Here is a 20,352-nt window from a genome sequence, read left to right on the forward strand (position 1 = left end):
AAGGACAAATGTGTAAAATAGCGCAGTTCACTTAGCTTCCTGTTAAGGAATATACTTTTTTCTATACAACATTCTGTAAGTCTCATAATATTGTTATGGCAGATTCGCGATGGGACGTTTCAAAATATGACCGAGGGTGTACGAGTTTATAACAGGGGTGGAATGGCCGGGTGGGGGGCGGGGTAGGCGTGCGTGCAATAGGGATATGCGGTCGGCCGGCGCCGGGAGTTCGCTGCTCGATCAATAGCGACAGTACAGTACAACGGATTGCTGTGTCCGCTCTTGTGCGTCGCTCGCGTATCATATAATACCCCAAAATACAGTGCAGTGAATTTGTGTTTTGGATTTGACATGAGATAGTCCCCGCTTCGGAAGGTAGGTTCGAGATACCGCATTGTTCTCTTTCATTTTTGTAACGCTCGTCTCGTAAATCGATAGTTTGACGTGTCGTTTCTGCGTTAATTGGGAGGATGGCTTGTTTGAAAATTTTTCTTAATCATAGTTTTTTAATATAACAACTAGAAATACCCTGGTTCTGGAACAATACTAGAATATTTTATAAAAAAAAGCAAGCTTTTCTAATAAGAAACCTGAATATCGGTACTGGAAGACCATTTTTTGGACTAGGGTCATTGCGCCTGTTCGCGTCCACATGCCTATTCGCGTCCATTTTGCGGATATCTTTTAGAAAATTCACGAAAATAAGTATACTTTAAGTAAAATTGTAATAAGAAAAATTTCCGATAATACCTCAATGTATAAGAGACATGCACACATATTCAAAATATGCCTGCGCACCGCCTATCCTATTTAAAAAAAATATTTAATTTTGGTTATTAAACGAGAGAGCTAAAACGCGCGGGATTTTGAGAAAAAAATAGTGCGCAGCGTCGCGTTTGACGGTAAGTATCTTATTGTTAAATGTGAATTTTTGAATATGTAACTGTTTCTTTACTTTGCTAACAAAACATGGAATAGTATGGATTATAAATCAGCTTATTTCTTTTACAATTAATAGCTAAAATAAGGTGGACGCGAATTACTACACCGAATTTGTACAACTTCCATTTTGCGTCCACGGTGGGCGCAAACTATACCCATAGTGCGTAACAATAGAACATATTGCGTCCACATTGTTTTTCATTAAGTAGCAATGAATTGTTTGTTAAAATATGTAATTTAAAATAGATTGTAAATTTTTGACTAAGACTACAAGTTGATAATTTAAATTTTCATTCAAATTAGCAAATTTTTATGCAATTTTTTTCATTTTAAAATGGGTTTTCTAAGAATGAGACTAGTATCTTTGAGAATGAGAATCAATAAGTCTGTGGTTAAGAAAATAATATAAACAAAAAAGAAATTTAATTCGTTAGAAACTAAAAATAGGGTAGGTAGGTAATCTTAATAGAACTGATTATTATTTATTTACATAACGTAACTTTGTTTTTTGTTAATTTTTAGTTCTATTAATGATGAGAAGATAAATATAAATAAGTTTTTCCAGTTTCCTTACAGTGAATTATATTAATAATAATGTTGATTTTAGGGTTCCGAACCTCAAAAGGAAAAACCAGAATCCTTGTAGGATCACTTTGATATCCGTTCGTCTGTATGTCCGTCTGCCGGTCTGTCTTTCTGTCAAAACCCTTTTTCTCAGTAACGCGTTGAGATATAAAGCTGAAATTTATATTGAATACTCAAGTCTACGGTCCCTTGAAGCAGTGAAAAAATCAAACTTATAAGCCAAAGCAATCAGAAGATACAGCCGTTTATGCTGAAAATTTTCGCAAATTTCGACATTCGCAAGGGAATCAAAACCTACAGGGTACTATACGTGAACACAGACACTTGAAGTTTGGTACGAAGCAACGTCTTATAGCACAAATAAGGGAAACATTGAAAAAATAATCATTTACAGTTAAAACATATGACGAAAAACAGTTTATACAGGAACCCTCGGTGTGCGAGTCCCACTCGCATTTGGCCGGTTTTTATTAAATAACTATATTCGTAAATAAATAATTTATTAAAATCTAATTTTTATTTGCATTTATCTGATAAAATATCACCCAATACACTCTTAATTCTTTTTCTAAGCTGGTGGACGCGAACTGGTCCACGGGTGGACGCAAACTGGAAATTTTGGACGCGAACTGGGTAAAACGCCTAATTCTGCTATTTGTCTAGATAAATAAAAACCACATGATATTTCCAACACAATTGAAAGTATATCTTAAAATAGACTATGTAATGAACACGTTACATAAATTTTGCGTTGAAATTAGTTCTGGAACATTTTTATTTTCTCCTTCAAACTTTCCAACTGCACTAAGTGGACGCGAACAGGCGCAATGACCCTACGTGGAATCAATCATTAACTGTTTCAAAAAAATGAATGATTAACTTTAATAAATCAAGGCCTCCTAAATTGAATATTATAAAATATCAGGCTAGATTTTTTCTCCACGCCCAGGTGACCTAGAAAACTGGGAATTTAGGTATAGGGAGCAGGCGCGGACGGGCCTAGACAGACAAATCGGATTTTCGTTTCACTTCACTTTATGTCTAGCCTTAAATTCCGGATAATAATCATGAGGTTAATTGATATGATCCGAGGAGTGAGGATGGCTGTTGACGCTGCCATAATTAAGTGGGAGACACGTAGTAATCATTTAAATTCCATTAGATGTGTAGCAAGATCGAAGTACCTTCTTATCAGTTACATAATAGTTCTTTATATTTATTATTTATCATTGTAATAAGACATTTGCTGCGAATGTTCGGAGGTACCTATTTAGAATATCGCCAAGTTTCGTTTCCTGTGCATGCCACTATGTTGTGTCTAATGAGCTTGAGAAAAAGTGCTCTTTTATTTTTCAATAGCATTATTTGTAATTTACTAATGTATATGTCATAACATGCACATCTGCGTAATTGTGCGTCATCACTTTTTGTCCAGTGTCTGGCTTCGCCCATACATATATTTTTAAAATGGACATCATACTTCCTTTAGTAAAGACCAAAATATTTATCGATACCAAAATGAGCACAATAGGTAGATGAGTTGGTACAAAACATCGAATATCATTCACTATTCTAATGTTCTCCCACGGCGAAACGCACGAATGCCTCTCAATAATGTTTATATCTAACATTAACACTTTGTACTTTTATTTTTGGCGTCCGTTTCAACCGACTAGAGACGCGATTCCCGAGATGCTGGGTTATGTTTTCTTACGCTACAAATTACAATAACACTAAAATATTTAACGATGTTCTTATTTAAAATCGATCTTATCGTCTCGAAGTTCGTATGATGTCAAGTAACTGCAAGATATTCATCAAATACAATTTAAAGATGTGGATTTTAGGGTTAAGAATTAAGATGGTTTGTGCCGATTTTGTCGCAGTGATGTCATACAATAATATAAACGCTCTCGCAGATGGCAATTGCGACAAGGACGTAATATTTTATTTACAGTTGTGAGTTTACCTACAATTTTATTCAATGTAGGTATAGATGTAAATATAAGTTGACAAATATTTCATCCGTTTCGTTGGATATCTTGCCCAACCAGCTTTAAGTTGTATTCCCAAATTTGGCGTATTGGAACCTGTAAAACGATGCAACAAGCTTCGTTCCAACTGCATAAGTTACCTCATGTTTTTTGTCCAACCGATTACAAATAGGTATTTAACTGTTAAGTCCATTTTTTAATCATGATGGTTTGTAATGTTATGGGAACTTGATCGATTGGAAAGTTATAAGGCTTGGTGTTTTAAAATTTAAAAAAAAAACACGAAGGATGCCATGATGTCTCTACTCTCTCCCTATTACAGTAAAAAATATAATGTTAATAATCACTAGAATATAACACAACTTCAAAAGTTTATCTAAATCGTTTATCTATTTCGTAAACAATTGAATATTATAAAATGTTTATCAGTACAAATAAGAGCGGGGGCACACGATGCGTTGCGGCGGCGGTGCGGCGCCGGAGCGGTGTCGCTGCGTCGTCTTACATAGAAATATCTGTGGCATGTCACACGATGCGCTCCGGCGCCGCACCGGACCTGTAACCACCAAGACGAGGCGGGGAGGGGTGAATGCGGTGCGACGTCGGAGCGGCACCGCTCAGTTGTTTTGCGTCACAAGGAAGGACACGCTGTGCAACCCTGCTACGGCGCCGCTGCGACAGAACAACGTTACGGCGCCGCACCACTCGTGTGCCCACTGACACGGTGAAATCTTTGCGGTGCGGCGCCGCAACGCATCGTGTGCCCGCGCCCTTACTCTGCTACAAATTAGCATTATGACGTCTGAGGTATGCTTATTTGATGGATTTCGTAACCTTCTTGAGATGAGTAATATCTCATTGTGATTTGTGTGTATGATTGATTTACATGCTTGTAAATGTTCTGTTTCTTCTGAACATACGTTTGTTACCAAGTTATTTTGTATTGCATTCAAAACTTAAAGTAACTGTGTTTACCCTTGAATGAGATAGTACTCGGTAATGCTTGTATAATTTAAATAAACACGATGTACATATGTGAATTGTGAATCATATAATTTGGGCTGTAAAATTATCGCTGTTCTCGTATTTGACCCATTAATCGACCTCGATGACTGACATAATAAAATGTTATTTGTTCTTGAATCGATTCTGATATTATTATCAGTACGAATATCAAGTGTTTCTACCGTTTTGACTATAATTATGCCGGTATGATAGTAGCGAATTTTGAAAATGAGGAAAATTTTATTCTTTAAAATCATGTCTGATCTGTCATACGTGATCATGCAAAAAACAGATAATTTAGCAATTTTTATACTAAAATGGTTATTGTATAATCGCAAACCTTCGTCTGATGCTATTTGTCTAAATATACTTTTCACAGATGGTTAAATATAGTTTTGGGATAGCCACTAGCCAGACGCATGAAATACCGGACATGGAATATCAGGTTTAAATATAGGACTAGGTGTGAATCTATCTAATATTCTCACGATATGACGAAATAAAGCAAGAAGAACAATAATTTGTATCGATGATTGCATTTTCGCAATAAAGCTATAACTCTTACTTAAATTGAAATTAAATTAATACATTTAATTTAGCTCTACATTTCTTCAAAAACAAAAGAACATTTTACTTTCGGGAACTATTGAGTGCTGTTGATTTTTGATGAAGTTATTACCACCATAGAAATGCCGCACTTTGAACAATGCTTCACTGTAGTCAATTTGAAATTTGAACGGCCAACATCCGTGGCCCTTTCACGGTTGAGTAACCCGGCACGATAATTACGCTAACAAAAGGGTCATGAGTGGAGAAAGCCTAAACTTCGAAGTACCTACGCATTCTTTTGCTACTAAAAATGTCGTTTTCTTTCATTGTAATAATGTAGTATGTATTATGTCGTTGAATGATTTTCATAGCACTTAATTTAAGGATAAAGTTTGTATTATTTATTAAGTAATGGTTAAATCAAAGCACCCGGCGTAATCATTTTCAAATTATTAGGTTACAAAATTTAAAAAGTATGCTGCGTCGGAAATAGTACAGACAAGCTAACGATCGCCAGAAAGAAGCCATATTTCTGTTATTACGTCTAGAGTTAGCGTCTTTATATTTTATGGTAGCCGATAATATGTTAGTAAGTAGAGTGCAATAATTGAAGTCCGTGTTTCTAATCCTTTTCTAAGACTGTAATCGTTAAAGTTGTTTTGTTTCCATGCAGACATGACCTACATTGAGTTGCTATTGATATAGGTAGAGAATATTATTGAAGGCAGTGATCTGTGATGCCTTACGTATTGTAGGCAACCTTTTATTCTACCGTCTCAATTGGTTTACCTTTGCTCATATTACCAATATTACAGGTACTCGAGTGTTATGTTAACGAATCATCTATTTTGTGCAACCATATTTTTGACCTTATAACTCTACATATAAATAGGTCATTAGACATAACTTTATAATATGCAATTAATTAGCTTCTGAAATTAGCTTCTTCATTGAATAATAGTACAATATTTAGTAAGTACATAATATGCACCGGTGGCGGCCACAAAAGGCATACGAAGACTATTGGACCGTACGGAATAAAATTTAATATTCCGATGGTCGATTCCTGAATCCTGCTCTATAAGAGTCAATGAACTCGAATCCAGTTCATGTCTTGCAGTCGCTAGCTCACGTAACTACCGCTTTCTGTATACAATATGGGCTCTTTCTGCACGGTATTATCACTATTATCAAATATTGATAATTCGGAATATGTACCTAAAATGACATCGTGTATGTACATGTTATGACATCGTGTATACAGTCAAAGGAACTTATGAAATAGGCTAGACTATTTTACTAGTCTTTGAAATTAGTAAATAATGTAAGTAGCTGTCTGTAGTCTGAAAAAAACATAATATTTATCACATTGTGGAATGTTATAATTTTACATTTCATCACATAAGCTATTATTTATTGCTATCCAAAATCAATGTCAATTCTTTGAACAGTGTCCTTAGAGTGTAGACCAATGCTGTAAGGTGATTGGTGACTCATAAATATGAATAAATTATATTGATTACAATCTTCTAAGGCAATGCTTGATAATAATACCACAGTATTACCATATTTCCTACAGTAGTGCGACGAATGTACTTGTGCAGAGAAACGGAGGGGAACTGGCGGGGGTCGGGCGACGCGGGCCGCGTAAAGCAAACACGCTTACAGGTAAATTAGCTTGGAGAAATTTTTGCGTTTGTAGTAGTGTATGGTCAGCAAATAAAATAAAACAACATTTTATTTTTAGTTTTTATTTTATACAGGGTTACTTGTAAAACACCAGCAACCTCGCAGGACAAGATAGCTAACATCATAAGTAACAACATTTGTTCTACGACTTTTGGCATAACGCAATAAATTATTTTTAAATGATTTTTTAAACTTTTATTGTACTCTCCTTACATTTGTAAGTCTATGTTCTATTAATTATCGGATGGACGACGCGACGCCCCCTTCCCCCTCTCGTTCGCTTTTTGTTTACGTAATTTTTGGGAGGCGTAGAGTTTATAATATTCAGACGGAAAATTAAATGAATATTTATTTTTGTATGAAAATAAAATCTAACAAATTATCAAAAGTCGTAGAACAAATGTTGTTACTTATGATGTTAGCTATCTTGTCCTGCGAGGTTGCCGGTGTTTTACAAGTAACCCTGTATATATAAGGGATTTTAAATTAAACTATATGTGTTTCTCCTCTGAAAAAGAGGAGACTTTATTTTAATATTTGCACATTTAACATACATATAACTTTTACATTAACAATGTTACTAAAATGAAAAAACTAACCTGAAAAAGAAACGACATTTAAAGTTTAATTCTTTAGTTTGAGAAGTCAAAGGCTTGCCTCGACCATGTTTTAACACTGGAGCCATATTGAATTAACAATATAAAGTTACAACACTTACACACAAATTAAACACTAGTTATGGCCCTGCCTTCATACAAAACTGCTGAATACGCCGTTCGCACGGGAATAGAATGTGGATGCGATTTCCCTTAGTTAGCATCCAAGCTTACGTCTTTATAATTATTAAACTGTATAAATTCATTCTTTAACTCCGGTCTGCATCGTGCAGACATGGGTGTAAAAGTCTCATTTTAGCTATTAAATGTAGTTTTTAAGTACATCTGAGTTTTCATTTGGGCCCTCCGGCTGCGGGACATGTAATTCACTTCAACAAATATTATAACAATAATAACAAATAATAACAACAATCAACAAATACAAAATTTATCAATTAAACTACGTACATAATAATTATAATTTTTGAATGAAATGTGCTTTATGTTCTAACGCTACCAAACGACTGCACGTGGCACCTGCGGAGTGCGGACAGCGTAAACTGGTTTATTCTGGTTTTGTGCGTGTTTCCACTTTCCACTATCAAGTGACGATTTATTTATTTGTTTTGTTTCGTAATTATTATGGTCAAATATTAATTATGAAACAAATTATTATGGACACGATATTTTATTGTTTCACGGTAGTCGCCTTGTCTTTTGCTCAAGGACGTAAAATTGAATGATATATTTTTTTTTATAAAGTCAAAACCATTTTCTTTCAAATAAAAACTTGTTTTTATTGAAAACAAAAGTGTTGCTAGGAATAAGTATAAAATTAAATAGTAATGTTAGGATATCGAAACATTTTTGTATAGGCCAGAACGATATAGTGGAAACGCGCTCTAAGATCTGAGTAATATACACACCACTACATATGCAAAAATTTCTCCAAGCTAATTTACCTGTAGTTTGCTTTACCTAGCGCGAAAGGACGACGCAGTCGTATTTTTTGTGTAATAATTTTATTATACATAGGTACTTACATATTCTATTATGGCGCGCACAAACTGTTCCGTTTACGGATGTAAATCAACATTGAAATCCCAGAAGGAAACAATATTTCAGAAAGATTGTATTAATTGTATCTGTTGAATTAAAATCAAAGCTATGTATATGTTGTCCTCATTATTTTCTAATCAGATTGTACATCCCAATGCGAATGCATTACTTAGTTACATGTTATAATATACAATTAAGAACATCCAAAAATAAAGTGTCCACGTAAATAATATTTAGCAGTGCAATATCTGTAATTATATATTAATGAACAAATAATTACATCAGATTTAATAATCGCAATTATTTTGAATGTACATATGAATAAATGATTTCATCATAATATTAATAATCACAATTGTTTTATTTCCCATTTGTTGCAACCCTAGTGTATTTTCGTGTGGCAGCGTAAGTACCTACGCTGGCGGCGGCATCGCGCGACATCAAAGGCGATTCCTTACTGTAGGAAATAATATTGTAATACTGTGATAATACGTTTTATTTGTGAATGATTAACTCATCCTTTTAAAAATTAAAATATCCATTTGCATGCAAACATTGCTATTACATAATATGTTAGCTTTTATTTGCAGTGCATTATATTTAAAGCTCTTAGTGTTTTCGTGCAAGTCTGTAATCAGAACTCAGGCCGAGATTCACAGATCGCACTTTAACTTTACTTTGATGAAAAGATCTACTTTCACAGAAAAATATATTTCTTAGTCGTGTCAAGCTCATCTTTACTTTCCGAAAACTATACTTTACTTAGTAAAGGCTAAGGAGTCGATAATCATGACTTTGGTCTCAAAGTAAACTTTACATGACTATGCGTATAAATCATGTAGGCCTTCATTTTAAACTAATTTCCTAGAACAGAAATGCATTTTAATATGGTTGGGTTATAGCTCAAAACGTCATGTCGATTTGAGTGACATTTTTTTGTTGATTTGTTGATCGTTGCATTGCTTCGTTTGTCTTATAACATTATAATATTTTTCTGACGAATTTTGCTGCGGCTACCCGTTTTTGATATTTCTATAACAATCTTCCCGACCCTGGCTTGTTATAACGGATTTGAAACTGCTACCTAACTGACAATAATTATTATTATCTATTGCAAATCCACGTAATACCTACATTGTTTTTTTTTCTAATCAATTAATTTTTGATATAAAATAATAATGTTATTATTATATAGATATTGAAATATAACTTAATTCAATTATATGTTCTCAAAAACATAAATTATGCGTATAATGTAACAGTCACACGTCTTTCCCTGTACTTTACTTTGAGGCCGTACTTTTCTAAGGAAAGTCAAGCAATTGTCTCTGAAATTAAATATGTTGAAAGTAAACTTCGGTCATACAAAGTTTACTTTGTGAAGACTCTTTTGCGGTAAAGTAAAGTCACGACTGTGAATCTGGGCCGATAAAATTCATTTAACCGGTCCGTTAATTCTCTTAATTACACGAGTGAGTTGTTTTCTTAATCTTCGGTTATTTGTCCTGTTTTTCTTACGAAGTACAAGTAATTTCATTGTGATTTCAATTACTTGTTAGTTGTTACTATGTAATATGAATGGAGACGCTTATCTCTTATAATGAAGCCCATTAAAGTCTGTACTAGAATGCAGCATTCAATTTGACAGAACAATTTGTCGGTTGTTGGTTCGCAATTGTGGCAATCAAGCCGTTCTTCTGGTGTCTTGATGTGGTTGTTTTGTCTCTAACTTACTGTTACGTAAGTACGAATCATTAGTAACGTACTCAGTCACGTCATTCACCTCGTTTTTGTTTCGTTACCATTAGTACGAGATCCGGCTGCAGGATCAGTGCGTTCATCGGTTTTTTGCTTAAAACCGAATTTTTATGTACATATTTATAATTAGGAGAATATATATCGACTAGGTTGCCAGTGAAAATTTGGCCGCAAGCATGTTTAATTAAAATTTTTCTAATCGATTTTTGGGAAAAAAATTCGTTCACTTGTTTTTTGAATAAAATGTAGTCTACATCACGTCAAATGATATAAAAATACTAAAAAATCACGGTTGCCGCTTTTCACCTGGCCGCAACATCTTGGCAGCCTGGTGCAAACAGGTATGATTTCGATTTATTTTTACGTTCATAACGCACATTTATGAATCATATATCAAATTAAAGCTAATTTTTTTCTATTTATTATCATATATGGTTGCCTAATTAAATCCGGCCGCAAATAAGGGTTGCTGGCTTATAAAAATTATAAATATAGGATTAGTGCGTTCATCGGTTTTTTGCTGAAAACCGAATTTTTATGTAACTATATGTATTTATAATTAGGATAATATATATCGACTAGGTTGCCAGTCAAAATTTGGCCGCAAGCATGTTTACACTCAACCTTAAATATTCAACATCTTTAACAGCCGGCAACCCTTATTTGCGGCGGGATTTAATTAGGCAACCATATATGATAATAAATAGAAAAAAATTAGCTTTAATTTGATATATGATTCATAAATGTGCGTTATGAACGTAAAAATGAATCAAGAATGCCAAGATGTTGCGGCCAGGTGAAAAGCGGCAACCGTGATTTTTTTGAATTTTTATATCATTTGACGTGATCTAGACTACATTTTATTCAAAAAATAAGTGAACGAATTTTTTTCCCAAAAACCGATTAGAAAAATTTTAGTTAAACATGCTTGCGGCCAAATTTTCACTGGCAATCTAGTCGATATATATTCTCCTAATTATAAATATACATAAAAATTCGGTTTTCAGCAAAAAACGATGAACGCACTAATCCTATATTTATAATCTTTAAAAGCCAGCAACCCTTATTTGCGGCCGGATTTAAGTAGGCACCATATATGATAATAAATAGAAAAAAAATTAGCTTTAATTTGATATATGATTCATAAATGTGCGTTATGAACGTAAAAATCGAAATCATACCTGTTTGCACCAGGCTGCCAAGATGTTGCGGCCAGGTGAAAAGCGGCAACCGTGATTTTTTAGAATTTTTATATCATTTGACGTGATGTAGACTACATTTTATTCAAAAAACAAGTGAACGAATTTTTTTCCCAAAAATCGATTAGAAAAATTTTAATTAAACATGCTTGCGGCCAAATTTTGACTGGCAACCTAGTCGATATATATTCTCCTAATTATAAATATACATAAAAATTCGGTTTACAGCAAAAAACCGATGAACGCACTGATCCTGCGGTGGGAATTGGGATCTTAGACTACATGTATTTATTACATGGTAACGAAACAAAAACGAGTTTATATCGAACACGATTTTTATATCGAACGCGAATGGTGAACGCGAACCTTCGTACAATTTTTATCATAAGAACGATTAAAAAGATTTTTGTCTAACATGTGATAAGTATACTATAAATAATCGGACCCAATTTTTCGAATGTTTTTTTTAATGCTTGATTTTCAGTTACATGTTTACTATTTAATGGCTGAATTGCGTAAACAGTATGTGCATTACAAATTAACGACCTTGTACGCCATAAAAACGTTAATTGTTAATTAAACTAAAATAATATGAGAATGATACCAAGATGTACCTACCATGTACTTTCTGGACATGGCATCATTGAAAAATTACTGGTGAAATAGTCTCTTCATAGCTGCGTTGCAAATTTTTACTTATAATCGAAGTTAAAAATTATATTAATTTAAATACATATGTGATATACAATACAATGTACGAAACACAATTATATCTCAACAGTTGTTTTAGTAAGCGAAAGTCAAATGTATGGGTCATCGGTCAAGGGTACATGCAACCAAGGCTGTTTACGTATAATTTGTAGTGAATATTATCGTTGTATGAAAAATAGCTTTTAAATTTAATATTAAACAGTGCTCGTTATCCACGGATTATCATGTTATGGATGCCTTTGTTGCGATGCATTTCACTGTACTGTCTAGCCTGGTGAATAATTCATACCTCGTTATTGACACGGACCGTTGTCGCACAATAACCTATTTTTCCATGCTATCGGTACTTGCAATTAAAAGATTAACTTGCGTACACGTTGGAATTCTAAATCGCTTTGAATAATCTGACCGCTAATTAGTGTCTAATGAAATAATTTTAAGTTTCACTCATCAAGGGCGGATGATTAGAATGTCTCGAACCTACATAAATGGAGAATATTTGATTTGCTTCGCGTTTTTTTACAGACATCCCTATATAAACTTTAAATGTATATAATTAACTACATAGGTACCTACTATTATTATGTTATATTTTTTCATTATCATTATCAGTATTGTGTTTTGTACAGATACCTAACTGTCTGATTTGTTGGTAATTCAATACGCGAGTAACATGTGTATCTTCAATGTGTTAAATGATTGATTAATTCCTAGTATCGCTGAAATTGGATCTGATTTCTCGCTGAATTTCCAGAACCATTACCATGAAATCATTTATTTGAGCTATATTTTTTGTTCCATTGTTCTGGTCGTTCGAACTGTCTTTAAATTAACATTAAAACTACAATCTAATCATTTCCGTTACTACTGGTCTTATTTTTTGGAAATCCTGAATTTAAGAGTACTTTTAAGTCAATTTACTGGCTATTTCCGCTAGAGATAAATTTAGCTTGTTTTCATCTTAATACTGCGTAGGTATGTTCTTATTAGCAATGTTATGGTATCCTTGTCACCACTTCATCTTTATTTACAGTTCAAAAAAGACCCTTATTAGCGAGCACCAAGCCAACTTGTTAAAACATCAACGTCAGCAATTTTATAATTTTTTATGGGCACGAGTTATATTGACCTAAATAAGGTATAGCGTCATCGCCGCATCGAGGCACAGATCTTGCATGGGGCGTGGCTCTTGTGTGCACCGAAGAAAAATTGGATTTAATAACCCTTGGAATGGGACCACTGCCGAGTTTCACATTAGAAATGACTAAACCAGGAGTGGAGTAATGCAAAATTATTGCTATTTGCTTTATCTTTTAACAAAATCATTGATCATGGACGAAGGAAAGTTTTTAGGGTAAAGGTCTGTATATAAATGGAAAAGTTTTACTTATTTTCAGTCAAGTACGTAAAGTTATCAATGTAAACAATTTAAATTCGGAAATTTATTACCTGTTAACATTATTTTAAAGACCGGTAATCGATTCTTAACGACAAAGTCCCGTTAACGCGTACAATTAAATGAAAGTAACTCTGCTACGCCGCTACGTACCTATCCAAAGTTTATTGCATGTGAACTTAGTTGCGATAGAGTGGTTACACATCGTGTGCTACATTCGCAGCCTCTTGCCGAAGTGCACTCTGAAAAAACAAAAACCGGTCAGACTTGCAAACAGAGCCGGCCTTCGTGGCTGTATACTGTACAGGCTGACAACGCCCGATGACGTCAACCTGCTTATGTCATACCATTATCATTACTCGCCACAATGCCAACCGGACTTACAAATCTTAGCCCTAAACTAGAGTGTTTTTAATAGACAACAAGTGACTGTTATTGCGTACGTATTTACGCTTCATTTGATAGATTTTCTCAATAATGGTAAAATGATTTGCTCCGCACGAACAGTTCCATTAGAATTTATAACACATACTTGAAATTTCCTCAACATTTATCTCAGCACGAATTTTCTGACAACGTTATTTTCTGTTTTACATGTACTCCTTGAAAGTATTGAACCCACACATGAAACGAACGATGAAAATTAAAATAAATTGTGACTTTCTTGGTAGGGAAGAAAAATAACCAAAACTTGGGAACACGACCCATCTGTGGCACTTGTAAGTTTTCATTAGGTAGGCCGTAGGATCTCTCATGTGTAGTTACTATCGTATTACTGATACTTTCGAATTATAATCTCTTGACGTCCATATAATTAATGAAATGTGTGATAATAGTGATAAAACATTGCATTGTAATGTTTCTGATAGGTATGTAAATAAAGTACGAAATAGATAATTCTCGGCACTGACTTCATGTAGCGGTATAAAATGACCTCCGCTGGGCGCCATTAACTAGCCTACCTATAGAGGTATACGTGGTTGGCAACAAATTAGACTCATCCTGCTCTAGTAGAGTTCAGTGCCGACACCCACGCGCAATCTCATTGACTCTCAACTCGCAGCTATGATGGTGCAACCGTAATAACAGTGACGGAATGGGAATTGAATGACAAACAATGGGATAATTTTAAATTATAAGTTGGTACATAGATGACGTCCCCGCCTATTTTTGGGACAACTATTTCGGAACGCGATCGTTCGTTGGCATCGTAATCTTATCAATGTGAAGGTGGATTGGACGAATCGAATGCATGGTTCTGACTTGTGACAGTGATTATATTTGCTTTTATATTATTTCCTTAATGTGATTAACAATGAGATACTGCTGATGAACATATAGACTAGAGTAGATAATTTTTGAAACAAAAGAAAATCGCAGTCGGATGAAACCCATTAGAAAAGGAGGGGAATATGATAAAAATGTAAGGAAAAATAAATTACGGTCAATCCGAGTTCGGGAAGCGGGAGGGGGGAGCTTTTAAGAGAAAAAAATGGTTTCTCTCGATTTCCGACAAAACTACAAGTCCTATAGAAAAAAGTTCAATGGCAAAGTTGTAGGTAATTAAAAGTTCTACAACTTTTGTATTCACAATTTTTTCACATAACCTCAAAATTTAGGTGAAAAATTCAAAAAACCAAGTTTTTGGTCTTTTATTTTTATCTACTTCAAAATTTATTTATTTTCTACGAAATTTGGTGGAAACTTACTTTATTATGTCCCAAATACACTGTAATTTATTTGATTGAAAATATTTATTTTTTCGCCTTATTTTGAATTAATACCAAAAAAACAACCTAATTTTCAATCGAAAAGTCACCCGTCAAAATATCAGCTTTTTTCAAAAACTTGGGGTGCCTTTTATTCATTGAAATCTCTACCTTCATATGGTGTAAAAAAAAATAAACACCACCATAGTAAATATTCTCAGGAAATGCATACAAACAGTGTGAAAATTAGCTTTTACTAAATCAGGCACACTTCTTGAACTCTATAATATCTTCTCTTGTATCGGCTTTTCGGTAATATTTCAAAAGGAAAATAATTATCTGTTCTAAGTTTAATATTTTACAGCATATTTAAAAGCAAAATGATGTCGATAAAAACATTTCAGGTAGTTCGAGAAGTGTGCCTGATTTAGTAAAAGCTAATTTTCACACTGTTTGTATGCATTTCCTGAGAACATTTACTATGGTGGTGTTTATTTTTTAACACCATATGAAAGTAGAGATTTCAGTGAATAAAAGGCACCCCAAGTTTTTGAAAAAAGCTGATATTTTGACGGGTGACTTTTCGATTGAAAATTAGGTTGTTTTTTTTGGTATTAATTCAAAATAAGGCGAAAAAATAAATATTTTCAATCAAATAAATTACAGTGTATTTGGGACATAATAAAGTAAGTTTCCACCAAATTTCGTAGAAAAAAAATAAATTTTGAAGTAGATAAAAATAAAAGACCAAAAACTTGGTTTTTTGAATTTTTCACCTAAATTTTGAGGTTATGTGAAAAAATTGTGAATACAAAAGTTGTAGAACTTTTAATTACCTACAACTTTGCCATTGAACTTTTTTCTATAGGACTTGTAGTTTTGTCGGAAATCGAGAGAAACCATTTTTTTCTCTTAAAAGCTCCCCCCTCCCGCTTCCCGAACTCGGATTGACCGTAATTTATTTTTCCTTACATTTTTATCATATTCCCCTCCTTTTCTAATGGGTTTCATCCGACTGCGATTTTTTTTATCTTTTCATTATTTTTAAAGGCTTCTACCCCAGTCTAATAACATCAAACAATATATAAAGACGTCAATAGAAAACTAAATTAAATTATGACAATCATTCTCCGTTATGTCATCATTATTTAGTATGATCGTTTTGATAATCAAAGTCTAAATTGGATTAATTGGTCTTGTTTAAGTAATTCGCACCGAATGTACCCACGTGAATTTAAAAATAATGGCTTTAGGTCATACGGACGGAAAAATAACATCACGTCCGCGTCAGCCAAAAGTAAGATGATTATCAAGATGTGAAAATTGTATGACTCTTATGAGGTTCTCTGCGCCTCCCCCTAAATTTGTCTTCCCGGCATTTTTTACTATTTTGGGTGAACTCTAAATTCTAATTGCTATTAAATAATAATCGATTATAAACCAATGTTTGCTTTAATGTAGCTAGTATAATTCAAAAGGCAAATGATTAGTAAGTCGCTACAATCCGATACCTTTTGCTTCTGTTAATCATCACGTTTCGACCGCTGTTATGTTTATAACAATTATTTATAACACGTGGTCATGGTTCCTGTCAGAGGGGAGCGCAGCGTCAGTGCAATGTTTAACGCACTGTTTGCATCGGAAACTACGCCAAGGTTTTGTTATACTTTGTTGCGTATTTACTACAATAGCAGTTATACTTGTTATTTAATATATTAACTTGCAAGTAGAATAAAATAAAACTTACACAGTCTAGTTAACATAATCTTTTATTTCTATGTCGTTCGTGATAACATTAAATAATAAGTTCGGTAACATGCCTTCATGACACGGTAAGAGTGATGACCGGTACTATTACGCGCTACTTTTTAGCTATCTCTCACTAATGCAAGGTAAATAAAGCAGGTGGAATAGAGACGGATTGTATGGCAGTAAAGCCACACAAGGCTTCGGGCGCGGTCTATATTTGGGTTAATGGATCCGTCCGCACTCCGACATGGGAAGTAGGAACCTGTCTGTCGGGTCGCTTGCTAATTCCATACCACTGATAGTTTGTTTAATCTCATATTTCACGAACGCAGCTATTACAAATGTTTGTATAGAAACAATATTTCGATTGCTCGCATGGTATTCGTGACGTTAAATCTGGTCCAGTAGTTCTGAGCTAATGACTCTATATTTAGAGCTGACCGGTGTCAACACTGAACGTACACAACATAGCGAATAGGAAGCTGATCCATTGAAATTTTACATTTTTTAGGCCTGACCTTGAGTTTCTTAGAGGACGCAATTTTATTTTTTTGATGTGTAGGGGGGGTCAGTGTGAAGCTAAAACCAAGTTTGTGGGGTCGCCACCCTTGTCCCATGGCCGCCATCTTGAAAATAGCGGTTGAAATGGTTTTAACGATATATCTCTTAAACTATTTATCTGATAATAAAACAATTTTAACATTATTTGTTGCAAATTAAATTCTCTACAACTTTGATTCAGTAACTTTTTGTCGTAGAACTATAAATAAAAAAGTTATAATCGAAAATGTTCAGAAATTAGAGCTATTTATATTTTTCAATAAAACTTTTTTTATCATTTTACGAAGAAATGATATAAGACTATTTTTGTAGATTGTTTTTCGAGGAACAACTTTTATATACAACATTTTTTCATTACGTCAATAGCTAAGGTTTTACAGCGCTCAGAAGTGAGTACTATCTTTCAGTAATAACTATACATAATAAATTGGCTATTGGCTCTTTTCCCAGACTCCACAATAATGGAAGCACACTGCAGAACATTTCAGCCCTGCTTTTCGACGTAAAAAAAAACGCACTTCCAGACTCTACCTCCTGGGTTGTGGGGAAAAGATTCAATAATTAATTATTAATAATATTGTAAAATTAATTATTAAAAATATTATTATAACAAAAATAAAATAATTACTGGTGACAAATTATTATTAGTACACACATAATACAATATCGTATTCTGTATAGTAAAGAGTACTTAAAATAGTACTCACTTCGGATGGCTGTAAAACCTTAGCTATTTACTTAATGAAAAAATGTTGTAAATAAAAGTTGTTCTACGAAAAACAATCTACAAAAATGGTCTGATATAATTTCTTCGTAAACTTATAAAAAAAAGTTTTATTGAAAAATATAAACATCTCTAATTTCTGAACATTTTCACTTATAACTGTTTTGTTTATAGTTCTACGACAAAAAGTTACTGAACCTAAGTTGTAGAGAATTTAATTTGCAACGAATAATGTTAACATTGTTTTATTATCAGATAAATAGTTTAAGAGATATATCGTAAAAACCATTTCAACCGCTATTTTCAAGATGGCGGCCGTGGGACAAGGGTGGCGACCCCACAAACTTGGTGATAGCTTCACACTGACCTCCCCTACACATCAAAAAAATAAAATTGCGTCCTCTAAAAAATGCGACCCCAAATGTAACTTTTCAATGGACCAAGCTGAAATCGTGACGACTGCTCAATTGATGTTGTCTTAATTTTTATTTTATAAACAAGCAAACGAGAGAAGTTAAAATATAATCCAAAACTTCAAGCGCTTGGTGAGGTAACAATGTGTCTAGACGCCGGAAACCGAGGACGATATTGTTAAAAATCCATTACAAGAGAATGTCTTGCAAATTGTGCTCCCGTAGCATAATAGCTGCAGGCTGATTATGGAAACAAACAAACAAAACAAAAGCTCTAGCGAGTACGGTTAAAACGTAGGAATTTCGTGGCACGCGGCGTTCTGTGACGGGGCTTGAATAAACTAAACGATGAACAGTTAGTCGAGAGCACTCAAAATAAACTCTATCCCATTGATTTAAAAGCTTTCACACTTCCATGATCGTGATTAAAATCGCATCATTTCCTGCGCTTTTATATGCAATACGCACATGCTAATGACTCGTTGTCGGTGTTCAGACGATTGTTGTTGCCCGGTCTTTGTTTTTCTAGATTGTAACGGTTGTAACCACCAGTATCTGAACTTGTAACTGAGCATGCAGATTTTCTTTCAATGTAAATGAAAATTGATTAAAAGTTATCTTAAAGTGCAATTAATATCTCCAATCAATATCGTCACGGTATAAAAATATGAGTAAGGCCCTTCGCTCATGGAGCTACTCAAAAAGAACTAGTCACAAACTCAAATTACTAACGAGTTGCCTGAGCGTCACAGCCCATACATGTTCTATGGAGATTCGCACACGACGCGACTAGATACTAACTGGTGAGTAACGCGTTAGCAACCAATCACGCGCGACGCGTCGTGCCGGTCTCCACGCTACTGGTTTCCCGAGTTTCTTTGTTTTTTATGATAAAAATGAACGAGCAAACATTGACAAGTGACTGAAACCTTATAACTTGAGTAGCGTTGTATGCGAGATACAATTTGTAACTGGTTTGTAATCGTAATTACTGATTAGTTCAGTCATTTTTGAGTAGCTCCATGAGCGAAGGGCCTAAGGCCCTTCGCTCATGGAGCTACTCAAAAAGAACTAGTCACAAACTTAAATTACTAACGAGTTGCCTGAGCGTCACAGCCCATACATGTTCTATGGAGATTCGCACACGACGCGACTAGTTACTAACTGGTGAGTAACGCGTTAGCAACCAATCACGCGCGACGCGTCGTGCCGGTCTCCACGCTACTGGTTTCCCGATTTTCCTTGCTTTTTATGATAAAAATGAACGAGCAAACATTGACAAGTGACTGAAACCTTATAACTTGAGTAGCGTTGTATGCGAGATACAATTTGTAACTGGTTTGTAATCGTAATTACTGATTAGTTCAGTCATTTTTGAGTAGCTCCATGAGCGAAGGGCCTAAGACCTCGGTATAGTCCTTGCATTCATTTGCTTAAATGGATATGAATGCATCGTCTTAAATTAAAAAAGTTTACGTTCTCGCTGTAGGATGAAAAGATATGGAATTATAAGTTTCACTGTTGTAACAAAACAAAATGGATTGTAATATAACGGAATACGGCTTCAATTGGATACTTGAAATAAATGCTATATTAATATCGGTGAAGTAGCTGTACTTCTTTTACACTTAAAAGTAAACGTGAAATGAAAACGATTCTACGTGGTCGTATACGTTATTTTTCGCTTAGTGAGATCCTAATGATACCTACTAT

General features: G+C 34.2%; 1 protein-coding gene and 1 long non-coding RNA gene across 2 annotated transcripts in view; one reads left to right on the plus strand and one right to left on the minus strand.

The window, feature by feature from the left end:
• The first annotated feature begins 216 nt into the window (after positions 1–216).
• beta-Spec (spectrin beta chain) overlaps positions 217–20,352 on the plus strand; it is a 56,296-nt gene continuing 36,160 nt past the window's right edge. Inside the window, exon 1 of the mRNA XM_090104015.1 lies at positions 217–375. The gene's annotated coding sequence lies outside the window, so the exon portion shown is untranslated. The remainder of the gene's footprint in view (positions 376–20,352) is intronic.
• On the minus strand, positions 7,161–8,175 carry LOC149906958 (uncharacterized). Its single transcript, XR_016456924.1, has 2 exons — positions 7,829–8,175; positions 7,161–7,749 (listed from the first exon to the last, which is right to left on the minus strand). It is a non-coding gene; the product is annotated as an uncharacterized LOC149906958 (long non-coding RNA).

The sequence above is a fragment of the Colias eurytheme genome, chromosome 7 (genome assembly GCF_061535395.1).
Source record: "Colias eurytheme isolate Ceu_HAF_F1 chromosome 7, ilColEury1 Martin Lab GWU primary, whole genome shotgun sequence".
NCBI lineage: Eukaryota > Metazoa > Arthropoda > Insecta > Lepidoptera > Pieridae > Colias > Colias eurytheme.